This window comes from Gadus macrocephalus, chromosome 1 (assembly GCF_031168955.1).
Source record: "Gadus macrocephalus chromosome 1, ASM3116895v1".
In the NCBI taxonomy this organism is placed as follows: Eukaryota; Metazoa; Chordata; class Actinopteri; order Gadiformes; family Gadidae; genus Gadus; species Gadus macrocephalus.
The window spans coordinates 20,153,346-20,168,033 of record NC_082382.1 but is presented as its reverse complement, the minus strand read 5'-3'; positions in this window follow the sequence as shown (position 1 = coordinate 20,168,033).

Sequence of the window (14,688 nt, the reverse complement as noted above, 5' to 3'; positions counted from 1 at the left end):
ACTTGAGGCATGAATTGGTGTAAAAATATAATCTTAATTACTGAAAACAGTTTGACTAGGTTAGAAACCATCTAAAAAGAGGGATGCAATGGTAGCAGTCTCTGATTACAGCTTACTCTCGTCTCCTTATGGAATATAAAAAAAAGGTCTGGTTCCCACGTGCATGCTGTCTAGCCACTGTGGAAGGCAAAAGCAGCAAAAGCTAACACCAAACAAAGGGAAAAGCATGCACTATCTTCTAAATACTGAAAAAATACTAAAAGTAAATAATAAAAATGTGTATTAAGCAGTACATTAACGGTGCTTTGACACCACCGCGCAGCAACCGCCCTTATGACTGCTTCGCTGCCGGAGCGTTCAGCACGGCGTTGTGAAGGGCCATGCGTTTTCAAAAGCGGCTGCCGCCGAAAGTTTGAACACTGGGAAAGCAGAGCGGCAGGGCAAAATCTGTGCGCGTTCACGTGGGCGGCCTCCGCTTACTGGTCAACAGCCGCTTTTGTAACCGCATCCCCTTAACCAGCTTAAGTGTTAAACTGCACACAAGCTGAGAAATGTACATCGGCCAGAACCGCTTCTTCTCAGGGGGGAGAGATCGGAGCAGATTTTCAAAACCATACAGCTGGCAGACTTGCCGTATTAGAGCACTCTCGAAGTTGGGTGTATGCTTTTGGGCACACCAAACCGGTTGAAACAGCTATCGACCAGGATCTTCGGTACTGTGACGGCTGTATGATCCTTGGTTGGCACAGCCTGCGTGTACTTAGAGAAAACATCCGTCATGACAAGCACATTATCTCTCCCGTCAGCAGCAGGTTCAAGCAACTGTTCTTACCCCAGGATGAACTTTGGAGATGGCACAGCGCTGAGAGCTCTGACAGTGGTTCTCTATATCAGCTCCTATCCCTGGCCAATAACAACGCTGTCTGGCTAGGTAAGTCATTCGTCCCAGCCCCTGGTGCCCATGGTTGTCATTGAGGTTATTTAGAGTTCCTGCTGAAGGCATGATGAGGGCAACAACAGTTGAATATACAGCTCCCCATGTGGGTCGGTAACTTTCCTACAGAATGCGGTCCCACTGTTTAAAATACTATTTACCGCCTCTGCACTGACTTGTGTAAACTGGACAACCTCTTCCCTTGCATCCTCACAATGTTGCCCTTGAAAACTCAGCTGTGGCTGCTCTACGCTATTAACAGACGCAATGTTCCCAACACTTATTTCGAGTGGACTGTAGCCCCTGCAACTCCTGCATTGACCAACGGCGCACAAGCCGTTGTCAACTGTTAATAGAGAAGGGGATAAAAACAGGCCTTGGGCAAGGTCTGAGCCCCCAGGCTCTTAAAGCATGGTGGTGAGCGCAGCGTGTGGAATCTTTGGACAGCTTACTGGCACAAACCTTACTGACCCGGCTGGTATAAACTCCCCAGTGCCTTTTATGACACAAACCTGGCCCTCAGGAACAAGGGGGCAGGCTTCGCGCCAAAGTCAAAGAGGAAAAATAAAGCTTCCCCCTGTTGGGCAAATAACTCTTGATAGTAGTCCCTGACGACATTCATCCCTAGTAGGCCTGAACATTGCACTGCTGTAGTGTGCAAGCAGTGTCTTTCACAACCAAAGCCCCGAAACCTGGAATCTTTTTACCAAAAACCTGGATGTCTAGCTCGAGATACCCCACATAGGGAATATCTAAGCCATTAGCTGCTTTACAGCTAACCACCCACATGTTTTAAGTTTAGGGGCACCCCAGCATTGGAATACTTCTTTGAAGAGGGACTCTGTAATGGTAGTGACCATGGAACCTGTGTCTTTTTACAATATTCTCAATTTGCAATTGTTGTTGGTTAAATTGTTAAATCTTAAAACAGACAGTTCTGATCCGTTCCCACCCCTCGCAACATGGCAGGCCCCATCTACATCAGCCCCACAGTGATAGAGCCCAGCTCGTGTATGCCCAGGTGCTTTCTCACCCTCCTCCACCCATCTGATTGCTTCCCGTCTCAGTTCTGAAGGCCTGATTCCACCGGACGCGTTACGGCAGCGTTATGGCTGCGGCACGTCTTGGCCGCGGTCACCGCAGCAGATAGCACTCTAATCAACGAGACCATTTCCACCGGGCGCGGCTGTGGAACGTCTCAGCAGTGTCCCAGAAGCGGCTCGCCGTTCCGCAGCGCTATCATTCCGTAGCATTTCTATTTATGCCGTTGCTGAACCGCGTCAATTTCAACAGAGTAGAACGAGCAGGGCAGGAAGTGAAAAAGTAAAAGCCATAGAGCATCCGGTCAATTTTCAAAATAAAACACAATACTCAGCTCATGTAGCCTATCACAACTTCACATCAACATTATTACGTCATGACCGGTGGCACCAGGTCAGCAGTCAAGCAATCAAAGGGTCTACATGGACAACGTCAATCAAAGGGTCAACATGGACAACGAGAGACTCATTGTCGAAGTTCAGCAACATGGAGTCATTTATGTACCAAATCATAATTTTTATAAGGGCAATGGCCGGAACGACAAAGCGTGGCATTTAATTGCAGTCGTTTTGGGAGTGGAAGTTGAGTACATTAGGTTTAGGATTATCGCGTGATCTTGTGATCTTGCGTGAATACGGCTGGCTCGCAAGGCAGCGTTGCGCTGCCGTAACGCGCCCGGTGGAAATGCAAGCAGGGCAGAGTCACAGCCGTTCCGTGCCGCAGCCGTAACGTGTGCGGTGGAATCCCGGCGTTAGAAGGAGATTAATGGACGTGAGGTGAGGTGTCAAGTAACAAAGTACAAATACTTCGTTACCTTACTTAAGTAGAAATTTTGGGTATCTTTACTTTACTGGAGTAATTATTTTTCAGCCTACTTTTTGCTTCTACTTCTTACATTTTCACACACTTATCTGTACATTCTACTCCTTACTTTTTAAAAATGGCTTCGTTACTCCTATTTAATTTCGGCTTGTTTTTATTCCGCCGGCGTTCAAAAAAATACAAACAAAAAAACCTATCCAGATAATTTGCGCCATCGGATAGAGTGAATTTGATTGGTTGGATGAGAATAGAAACATATACCATTCTGACACCCTATTGGTTTATACGCGATCCATGGCACCTGCGCATGACCAGAGCCTGTCTACATTCTCTGACATGACATGAATCGCGCCACATTTGAGCTACGAAATAGCAGCCTTAGATGAGCGAAATGTCCCAACCAAGCACCAGTCAACAAAATAATTTTTTGAAATGGTTGGATGCAAAAAAAACTCAGTTCTTACTCTTTACATCTTAAATTCCTGCAGCTAAGCTTGGATACATACATTTACATTACCAATAAAGGCTATTGATAACATGCCTCTGAAGTTTGACTTTTTGCACCATTCCAATACTTACAGGGAACTAGTCATCATATCTTCCGCTCCATGAAACACATGTTAATGCTCAGTACTACACATATATGGTTCTTTAATGTTTTTGCATTGTACTAATATGCATTCATTATCAATGGGCATAAATGTGTCTGAAACAGGTGCATCCCATTTTTTTCAAGATGAACATTATAGTCATTAGATGGCCTTTAGAAAAATGTTTTTTTGGGGGAAGTGGGGCAGTGTGCTATAGAGGTGTGCTATAAATATCACCAGATGCAGGTTTTGTTTTTATTTCTTTGTTTCTCTTCATTTAGAAATGCATGACCTGTCAATAATTTACATCTAACATAGTTTACATGTTAACTTGAGGGGAATGTACCGCTAACAGTTTTCATGCAATAACTCTTTTTAGTGTTTCTGCATTGATTTGATTTTTACATAAAATTCAGACAGCTCTTTTCCAAGAAACATTATGATATAAGGTTGTATTAAGGGCACAGGAATAGAAAGGCACATTTGTGGCAAACCGGTTAGCTGAGTGGAAAGAGATGCAAGTGTACCTTTGAAATAAACATCAACAACAATGCAGAGGTTCCACTTGTTGCCATGGAATGAAAGCAGCACATACCTGTGTACAATGCAGGGTTGGGCAGTTTCTGGTTTCACCGGTTTGGTGCGAAGTGCAAGGTTATACCGGTTTATCTTTTGATTACGATACGATACGATACGATATAACTTTATTAATCCCCCGTAGGAGAAATTTGTTTGTTGCAGCAGCAGTGGAAGGACACAGGACAAAATAACAATGTAATAAATACAATAAATAAATAAATAAATACAAAGTGCTAATGCATAAGGAGACGCTTATAGTTAATAGGGACAAAAACAAGACAAACAGAAACAACATCAAGATGGGTGATGCATATACACATATATACGCATACCTAAACACACACACACATGCATATGCAAACACATAGACATACACAAACACAATCATCATCGGGCACTGTTGAACAGCCTAATGGCTACCGGCACAAAGGAGCACCTGAAGCGCTCCGTCTTGCACCTGGGGAACATCAACCTGTGACTAAAGGTGCTCCCCATCTGCCACAGCTCAGCATGGAGGGGATGGGAGGGGTTGCCCATGATGGACTTGAATTTGTCCCTCATCCTCCTCTCCACCACCACCTCCAGACTGTCCAGCTCAAGTCCCACAACAGATCTGGCTTTCCTAACCAGCTTGTTGAGTCTGTTTGACTCCCCAGCCTTGATGCCTCATTACTTTACCGACATTTGTCATTAGGAGATGTTCTGGCATATTAAAACGTAGCCTATTGTTTACTTCAGGACCCTGTGTTGATGCTAAATATAACTTGTATTGCAAATAGGGCTGGTTATTCTGAATTTTTATTCAGAACTATAACCGTCACTTGTTAACCCGTCCTCAACCGTTCACCGATAGTATTTTGACTAAATACTTGCAAAAACACAAACACACAAAACCAGTGCCATTTTCCCTTACCCTCTCTCTCCCTTGTTGTCTGCAGTAGTCAACAATCCTTAAGTTTTCCTTTAACTGAGGAGCATGAAGTGCAATCGTCTGTTTTGAAAGGTGTATTTGTGGCAAACCGGTTAGCTGTACCTTTGAAACACATCTACAACAATCAGTGGTGCCACTTGTTGCCATAGAATGACAGCAGCACACGCCTGTGTATAAGGTAGGGCTGGGTGGCTTACCGGTCTGGGCTGTGTCGAGGATTGTATTTATTGTTAAAGGTAGATCCGGTTTTGTCTCGTGCTGTTTTCCCCCTCCCTACCAGAGCCCTGTCTCTGTTAGTTCATGACACATTTTCCCTGCCCTCACGCCCCGCCCTGCCAGATCCCCTTCTCTGACCCCCAGTTTAGTTGATATATATCTTTCACCTTCATCCTGTTATTAATCACCCTCCCTCCCTCCCCGAACTACTCTGGGGGAGTCGACCAATGTAGGTGTATACACATACATTGATCGAACAATGTATGAGTATACAACTTCATCCTGTTCTCATCCTCCTCCCTACCAGACATCTGCCTCTAACCCCCCTTTTGCTTTAAGGCAACTGATCAACGGAGCAACTGAGGGGTTGGTATCAGCCTCAAATGGTCCTTCTTGTCTCTTACAGCCCAACAACAGATCCCTTTCTCTGACCCCCACTTTCAGTTGATTAAATCCTCCTCCCTGCAGGCCTCTCGTCCCTCCATTACACTTGAGGAGTTGATCAAACAATTGATGTGTGTTCACCTTGATCCTGTGCTCATCCTCCACCCTGCCATCTGTCCCCAACCCCAAATGGCCGACCCTTTATTTCACAGATCAAGGACAGATCCCCCTCAGACCAACAGGTCTGGGCCCCATCTTGCCCAGCTATCACACCCCTCTAATTGTTCAACCAATGGTGCAATCCATTCGTATGGTACACCGGTAAGTCCGACCTGCTCTACCGAGAACTTGATGTGGTTTCGGGCTCGTAGCACCTTAAAGTGTTCCAGTTTCTCATTGGCTAGTCGTTGTTATTGTTAGCTATATTAGCCTCTTTAGCAAACCAGATCCATAATCAGCTCAATAATCTACAACCAAAAGGGGGCGTTCCTCCGTGAAATGCCGCAAGAAAGCTTGGAGATTTACACTTTACGACTCGTACGGGTGGGCGTACCTTACAAATGGATAGCACTACAAATCCTTAGGTGGCAGGCTATGTATGGTGTTTTGACTATACATATATCCTCGGCTCCTTGGTCTTCTGTACTGTATTTTGTTCATGCAAGATTATTATTTTTCCATTGATCATGCTGCTATATTCAAATAGACAACATACACTACCTTAATCCTCAAATGTATATTCGCTGCACCTCGCTTGTACACATTGGACTAATAACAAATAAACCACAGATTTATTTGTTACCCCTGCGGTGCTCCAGTACTGAAGGTCAATAGCCGCGTTTACATGGACACATCTGATCCGCATATATTTCTATGCGGAATATAAAATGATCATATATGGCTCATTCGGAATACAATTATCTGTTCGGCATCGATATTCTATGCCGAATAGAAGAGGTGGTGTTGTCCGTTTTAATCGACATGTATACACTTATTTCGAATAGATTGGGGTAGAGCAGCTGCAGTAGTTCGCAATTGGCCCACTGAGCTCCGTCTGTACTTTTATGCACACCGAACTTGACCGCTGTCAAGGAAAGTGGTTTTATTGCCTGATTCACGTCCTTGTTACCACTCCGTGAGTAGTCCGGTAAGCGTGTCCGGTTGCTAAGCGACGGGACATGGGTGTTTATTAATGACGTGTCCGCTCGCGTCCGAGATAACTGTCAATGAGTAGGCTACTACTAGTACTTTTGCAGGCTGAACGTTAAAATACTGAACTTAGAGAGACCACTCTCTCCCACCAGTCTTGGCTGCGGACTCGCATCCAAATTCCTCTTGTTTTTGGATGCGAGTGGGGGTAAATATAAAGATCGGACGAGAAATTTAAGTCGCTGTGCTGTCCTCCTTCTTAATTGAATGAGCAGGCAGAGAAAATCTCTCTCCTGCTGTGCTTTCTTTAAAATCAAATTCACAATGCCAAAGAGTGATAAGACGTCAATTATGTCACCGCCGGTCCAGAGATGTGTCAGGTGTGCGCGAGAGACATAACGGACACTTTTGTTACTGCCATGTATACAGTACATTTGGATCACATTTTAGGAACAGATCTATTCCGCATAGAAATCTATGCAGATCAGATGTGCCATGTAAACGCGGCTACTGTGAAGGAGGTGTTGGTGCCAATCCACACAGTAGCTTGGTAATGAGCTTGGAGGGCACAATGGTGTTGCAAACCGAAGTGTGATCAATGAACAGGATTCTCACATATTTGTTCCTATGGTCCAGGTGGTAGAGGGCAGGGTTGATATCAAGGGAGATGGCATCATATGTAACGAGAGCAAAATGTCACAGAGGATGAGGATTATGAAAATACTAGCAGGCAGTTGGCTTGGTCCTACCGCTCTGTAGTGTTTGTTTCTGGTCTCCCCTAAGAGAATACAGTAACTGCCAAAGGATGTGGAAGTGTTTGTGTCCCTACATCCTGTGTTTAAAATATCACCAGATGCAGGTTTTGTTTTTATTTCTTTGTTTCTCTTCATTTAGATATGCATGACCTGTCAATAATTTACATCTAACATAGTTGACATGTTACCTTAAGGGGAATGTACCGCTTACAGTTTTCATGCAAGAACTCTTTTTAGTGTTTCTGCATTGATTTGATTTTTGCATAAAATTCAGACAGCTCTTTTCCAAGAAACATTATGATATAAGGTTGTATTAAGGGCACAGGAATAGAAAGGCACATTTGTGGCAAACCGGTTAGCTGAGTGGAAAGAGATGCAAGTGTACCTTTGAAATAAACATCTACAACAATGCAGAGGTTCCACTTGTTGCCATGGAATGAAAGCAGCACATACCTGTGTACAATGCAGGGTTGGGCAGTTTCTGGTTTCACCGGTTTGGTGCGAAGTGCAAGGTTATACCGGTTTATCTTTTGATTACCGACATTTGTCATTAGGAGATGTTCTGGCATATTAAAACGTAGCCTATTGTTTACTTCAGGACCCTGTGTTGATGCTAAATATAACTTGTATTGCAAATTGGGCTGGTTATTCTGACTTTTTATTCAGAACTATAACCGTCACTTGTTAACCCGTCCTCAACCGTTCACCGATAGTATTTTGACTAAATACTATACACATAAACACATAAACACACAAAACCAGTGCCATTTTCCCTTACCCTCTCTCTCCCTTGTTGTCTGCAGTAGTCAACAATCCTTAAGTTTTCCTTTAACTGAGGAGCATGAAGTGCAATCGTCTGTTTTGAAAGGTGTATTTGTGGCAAACCGGTTAGCTGTACCTTTGAAACACATCTACAACAATCAGTGGTGCCACTTGTTGCCATGAAATGACAGCAGCACACGCCTGTGTACAAGGTAGGGCTGGGTGGCTTACCGGTCTGGGCTGTGTCGAGGATTGTATTTATTGTTAAAGGTAGATCCGGTTTTGTCTCGTGCTGTTTTCCCCCTCCCTACCAGAGCCCTGTCTCTGTTAGTTCATGACACATTTTCCCTGCCCTCACGCCCCGCCCTGCCAGATCCCCTTCTCTGACCCCCAGTTTAGTTGATATATATCTTTCACCTTCATCCTGTTATTAATCACCCTCCCTCCCTCCCCGAACTACTCTGGGGGAGTCGACCAATGTAGGTGTATACACATACATTGATCGAACAATGTATGAGCATACAACTTCATCCTGTTCTCATCCTCCTCCCTACCAGACATCTGCCTCTAACCCCCCTTTTGCTTTAAGGCAACTGATCAACGGAGCAACTGAGGGGTTGGTATCAGCCTCAAATGGTCCTTCTTGTCTCTTACAGCCCAACAACAGATCCCTTTCTCTGACCCCCACTTTCAGTTGATTAAATCCTCCTCCCTGCAGGCCTCTCGTCCCTCCATTACACTTGAGGAGTTGATCAAACAATTGATGTGTGTTCACCTTGATCCTGTGCTCATCCTCCACCCTGCCATCTGTCCCCAACCCCAAATGGCCGACCCTTTATTTCACAGATCAAGGACAGATCCCCCTCAGACCAACAGGTCTGGGCCCCATCTTGCCCAGCTATCACACCCCTCTAATTGTTCAACCAATGGTGCAATCCATTCGTATGGTACACCGGTAAGTCCGACCTGCTCTACCGAGAACTTGATGTGGTTTCGGGCTCGTAGCACCTTAAAGTGTTCCAGTTTCTCATTGGCTAGTCGTTGTTATTGTTAGCTATATTAGCCTCTTTAGCAAACCAGATCCATAATCAGCTCAATAATCTACAACCAAAAGGGGGCGTTCCTCCGTGAAATGCCGCAAGAAAGCTTGGAGATTTACATTTTACGACTCGTACGGGTGGGCGTACCTTACAAATGGATAGCACTACAAATCCTTAGGTGGCAGGCTATGTATGGTGTTTTGACTATACATATATCCTCGGCTCCTTGGTCTTCTGTACTGTATTTTGTTCATGCAAGATTATTATTTTTCCATTGATCATGCTGCTATATTCAAATAGACAACATACACTACCTTAATCCTCAAATGTATATTCGCTGCACCTCGCTTGTACACATTGGACTAATAACAAATAAACCACAGATTTATTTGTTACCCCTGCGGTGCTCCAGTACTGAAGGTCAATAGCCGCGTTTACATGGACACATCTGATCCGCATATATTTCTATGCGGAATATAAAATGATCATATATGGCTCATTCGGAATACAATTATCTGTTCGGCATCGATATTCTATGCCGAATAGAAGAGGTGGTGTTGTCCGTTTTAATCGACATGTATACACTTATTTCGAATAGATTGGGGTAGAGCAGCTGCAGTAGTTCGCAATTGGCCCACTGAGCTCCGTCTGTACTTTTATGCACACCGAACTTGACCGCTGTCAAGGAAAGTGGTTTTATTGCCTGATTCACGTCTTTGTTACCACTCTGTAAGTAGTCCGGTAAGCGTGTCCGGTTGCTAAGCGACGGGACATGGGTGTTTATTAATGACGTGTCCGCTTGCGTCCGAGATAACTGTCAATGAGTAGGCTACTACTAGTACTTTTGCAGGCTGAACGTTAAAATACTGAACTTAGAGAGACCACTCTCTCCCACCAGTCTTGGCTGCGGACTCGCATCCAAATTCCTCTTGTTTTTGGATGCGAGTCGGGGTAAATATAAAGATCGGACGAGAAATTGAAGTCGCTGTGCTGTCCTCCTTCTTAATTGAATGAGCAGGCAGAGAAAATCTCTCTCCTGCTGTGCTTTCTTTAAAATCAAATTCACAATGCCAAAGAGTGATAAGACGTCAATTATGTCACCGCCGGTCCAGAGATGTGTCAGGTGTGCGCGCAGGCCCGGTTCTACGGGGGTGCATAAGCATGCATTGCACCCCCAAAAAAAATGTTTGCACCCTCAATTGAAAAAAAATTTAAAAAATTAAAAAGATTCTTTTTTTTAGAAATATGATAAAAAATAATAAAATACTTGCTCACAAAACAAATTGTAATGAAACCTGTGACAATTTCCATTAAATACCGTTGAGATATCAGCATCCAGTTCACCAAACTGACAAAATCACTCCGCATTTATGTATAGTGTTTTGTTTATATGTTGCTTGGCAACAGTCCGCTCAGTGGGGATCTATTTTTGTTGCCGGAAACAATTTAATTCGTTTATATGATTAAATAAACAAACAAATCAAAATCTATTGTCAATTATTATTATTAACAGTACATTTTACTTGTATAACTGTTGTATAAAGCAATATCACACTCGAGGTCGCAATGTTGTCGCTCTATATCAGCGCTGCTGTGATTGGCCGCCGGCCGGCATCGTGTGCAAAATGCACGAACCCATATAGTATATCTATGGTGCGCACGGTAGTGACGTTGAACTTCTTCGGCAGCGACAGTTATATATCCGTTGGATATCCAATACATGTATTGAATGTATTATGTTCATAAGAACCCATATTTCTTTTTATTGCATTTATTTACAATCGTGTTAACTTTAAGAGTATTATACTGATTACTTTTTGTTCAAAGTTCAAAGTCTGAAAGTGTTCTTTCCTTGTTCAGCTAAAATCTGTTTTATTTATAAGTTGCAATGTACAATTATTTGTTATGTCAAATATCCGGCCACAATTTATAAAAAAAATAATCGTTATTTTTGAATTGCAGTCACATGTTTTCTTTTTTGTGTAGAATTCTGTTCTTTTTTACACCTCAAAAACCTATCTCATATTCGAAGCTATCTAAGATATCAATAAGCTAATGTTGCAGCTGAAATGTTCTCCACATCACAAGACATGATATGATACCATCTTTTAAGCACAGTAATTGTTTGTTGTCCCAACATGTCAGTAGAACTACGCAGAAGTGCTTGTCTATGGTAGGAAAAGCCTGTGTGTAAAAAAGCGAAGTCTGAACTGAAGCTGGGTAGCTGGTTTTAGTATAGTAGCCTACTGGTGCACCCCCTGTAATCTCAGATGCATCCCAAGGCATTCTGTTCTGGAACCGGGCCTGGCTGCCTAGTGTTTATAGCGTTCATAGTTTGGAACGACTTGCTAGTGTGGAAGCGGTTCTGCCTCAGCTGGTTAATATAGCTCCAGTAATATTTCAATATTTTATTTGTTGAAACTGTTATTGGCGACAGTAGTTTGTTTAAACACAAATCAATCCATGCAAATTATAGCCTAACGTTGGAAAAACGTTTGAAAGAAGTCGCACAGGTACATTTTTAGCATTTACATGATTAATCTATAAAAAGCAATACGGCACAAAATATTTCTGAAAACGTTCAAATAACTTCTGTAAGAGCCAATTTTAGTTTATTTTCAATTTGTAAAGGTGTGTTATTTTTATTGCTATATCTACATGTAAGGAAACGTTTCGTCTTTTCCATGGCATGTTTTATTGGATGAACATGTAAAAGCAAAAAGGATCATAACTTTGAGCATCTATTCTGTATTGGACCGGAGAACATGTACATTTGGATTACCTGATGTTTTTGTTTTTTGGATAAATAAACCCGTACAAGTTATCCTACCTCCTCGTGAGTTCTATATTTTTTTTGCAATAAGATTGGATATGACACACGCGTCAAAGCATCGAATAACAACAACCTACAAGCTATATGGCCTTTAAAGGGGTAGTTCGGAATTTTGGACATAGGGCCTGATTCCCAAGTGAGCATTGGTATTCTATATCACTGGAGACAGTTTAACACATTTCACATCTCAAATCTGCCAGTGTGAGTGTAGCCAGTCTGGCCAGGCCAGGCTAACTTTGCCACTTGGGAGAGGTGTGCTGCTACGGTACAGGCCGCCACGGTACAGATGCTAATGAGCCGACACGCCCACACGCACGGCTACGCAACCTGAGCTGGATGACGTATAGTCCATGCGACGACCATGGACATAATAAAGGCGACGAGACTTCTTTCCCATTAAACGGTAAACATGGCGTCAAGAGGTTCAACTGTTGGTTCACGTTGGTCCCATAGAGAAGTCGAGTGTCTGTTAGCCATTTGGGCATTTCGGCTCCAAATAAGCAACAGACTCAGCAAAGTGCGAACTGTGTTCTCTGTGTTGTTGTCCATTGTTGTTCTCTGCACGGACCATAATCTTTATTATGGTCCGTGCAGCGGACGCTTGGTGATGACGTGTGACGACTTGATGACGTATGTACAAGAGCCTACCGTGGCCAGGCCACAGTTGCGACGGCCAACAGCCACGGCCAGATGGCCTAGTGTGAGTGCAGGCCAGAGAACAATGGGGCCAGTTGAGCACGGTTAGGTGTGAAAACGGCCAACGGCCACGGCCAGATGGCCTATTGTGAGTGCACCCAGAGGTAGCAAAGGCACTCAACAACTTTTCAGTTTTCCTTCTGAGTTGTCGTCACGCCTTGCAGGATGTGGATTATATGGATGAGTTTGATAATCCCACAAACATGAGAGTTATCATCTATAGGATGTAGGGCTGGGCGATATATCGATATTTGAAATATATCAATATATTTTCAAACGCGATATGGAACGAGACCATATCGTCAACATCGATATAATTTAATTTGCGTTGAAATAACAGCACATTTGTTCCAAATAACAGCAGTTTTGAACCGCACCTCCCGCCTCCTATTTTGTAACTCTGCTTATGTCTCTCCCGCGCTGCCTGAGCCCCCCCCCCCCCCCCTGCACTCACGTCAAATCGCGAAACATGGAGCCGGCCGGCAAGAGCGGCCCAGAGGAGCTTGTTTGTAAGCGAAAGACCAACGGCTCAATCGTATGGAAATGGTTTGGATACAAGGTTTCTGACGAATTACAAAATCACGTCATTTGTAAAGAGTGCTTAAAAACGGTCGCAACCAAAGGGTAGAGGACGACCAACCTCTTCCATCACCTGCAGCAGCACCACAAGGCGCAATATGAAGAGTGCACAAAAATGCGTGCAGCTAGCCAAAATGTTAATCCGTCACGCAGAACCCCGCATCAAATGTCTATTAAAGCTTTGTTTTCAAATGCTGTACCATACGATCGCTCAAGCGAGAGGTGTCGGGATATCACTCGGTCGGTGGCATACCACATCGCCAAAGACATGGTGCCTATATCGACCGTAGAGAAGCCTGGCTTCATTAAAATGCTTTCTAAGCTGGATCCGAGATACACCTTGCCAAGTCGGCACTATTTGGCGAGAGAGGCCCTTCCAGCGATGTACAACGAAGTCAAAGACCGCATAATTTCTCAGATCGCAAAAGTCACAACCTACGCCCTCACCACAGATATGTGGTCCAGTAGGACGTGCAAGCCCTATATGTGCGTTACGGTTCATTACATCGCCGAGGACTGGGAGCTGAGAAGTGCATGCCTGCAATCTAGCTATTTCCCGCAAGATCACACCGGGGAGCACATCGCTGAAGCCTTGCAAGAGACCGTTTCAAGCTGGGGTCTCAAGCCATCGGGACTGGTGGCAGTGACTACGGACAACGGGAGCAACGTTGTAAAGGCTATCGAATTGGCGGAGTGGAGGAGGATGCAGTGCTTCGGCCATCGACTGCATCTTGCTATTGGTGAGTGTATGAGAATTCTAACGGTTAAATACATTCCGGTTTGCATAATTTAAACACTATTCAACCTCTCACCATTGTATATGGCAGTCTATAGGTTTATGGCAGCACATGCTGCATGCTGCAGCACATGCTGATTTGAATTATTTTCTTAAAATATGGCCTTATAAGTATACTGTTACATATTCTTTATATTTATATGCCATATTTATCATTAACACTAATAATAAATATATAACACTATATAATAAATATAGAATCAAATAAAGTTCAGAGGTTCTCATTTCTGTATCAGATTAAAAACTATGACTTATAATATCATACATATAGAATAAATTAAAGTTCATAGGTTCTCATTTCTGTATCAGATTAAAAACTATGACTTATAATATCATACAATAGACATTTATTTAAAATGTGCTTTGACTTTGTGTCAGGACACGCTATGGAGGACCCACGCATCACCCGTGCAATTTCCATCTGCAAAAAAGTAGTAAGCGGCTTCTCCTACAGTTGGAAGAGGAGAAGAGGCCTGGGTGAAGCACAGCAACAACTCGGTCTGCCATCTCATCAGCTGATCACTGAGTCAGCTACTCGTTGGGGCTCAAGGTTGGGGATGATTGAGAGGGTCCTGGAACAA